The following is a 1,012-nucleotide window of genomic DNA, read 5'->3' on the forward strand; positions in this document are numbered from 1 at the left end:
GCCAGGTGAGGCCGCAGGTGGGCTCTGGGAGCCGGTAGAGTTGTGGATGGGGCCCGAGGATCCGGAGGACGGACCCGGGTAGCCCAGTGCCAGAGAGGGCACCGAGTGGGGAGAGAGCCAGGGGGCCTTCCCCAGGTAGTTAGGTTAGGGTGAGGAGCAGGTAAGCTCGGAGGCAACTGCAGTGGTGGAGGTGTGCAGGTGGGTAGACCCACTGGGAGAGGTACACGCCACAGCCCAGAAATTGTGCGAGGGCACCGGGAGATGAATCGGGGGAGTGAGACCCCAAATTGAAGAGCACCACAGTTTGGCCAATGGGAATTGGTTTTTAGAACCCATAGTGTAAGAGGGCCAATGGTTTGGCCGGAGAAAGACCCCAGGTAGTGTAAAGTTGTTAAAGTCATTTAGGAAATAGTTAGGATTGATGAACCTGTCGCACCATACGCAGCCACTTACCTGTGGTGATGATGATGACTCCACACCTGTGTTTTCTTTGTTCTGTTGCAGGAAGTGAGAATTGCTGTTGGATTTGTGAGACGCATCACGACGTGGATGAGACATTGGGGTGATTCCATCTCTCCCTCCCTAGGAGGGACTGATGATGAATTGGTAATGGCAAATTTTGATGTGCAGTTGGAGATGGCAAATTTTGATGAGAGTTGGAAATGGCAAATTTGATTGGTTAGGAGGGAGAGAAGACGAATTTGCTATATGGGAGGAACGGGGAAGACAGTAGGGATGTTTGTTGATTTGTAAAGTAGATGTTTATGGGTAGTGTTGTGTTTTGTGGATACAGTAAGGGGTAAGGGAGGGGCCATGTAGGTTACCTGGTGGGGGGGGGGCGTACGATAGGAACGTACCTGTCTCACCTGGTTCCCATGTGCCCCCAGTGTGCATTACCTTGCATTGCGTGCACTTTTGCGCCCTTACCACCTTACTCACTTGTCTGCTTCTTTTGTCTCCCACCTCCGAGGATCTGGCTTTGGGGTAGAGAGAGAGGAGAGAGAGGTGCTGG

Source organism: Myxine glutinosa, chromosome 1 (genome assembly GCF_964187855.1).
Source record: "Myxine glutinosa chromosome 1, kmMyxGlut1.1, whole genome shotgun sequence".
Classification (NCBI taxonomy): Eukaryota; Metazoa; Chordata; class Myxini; order Myxiniformes; family Myxinidae; genus Myxine; species Myxine glutinosa.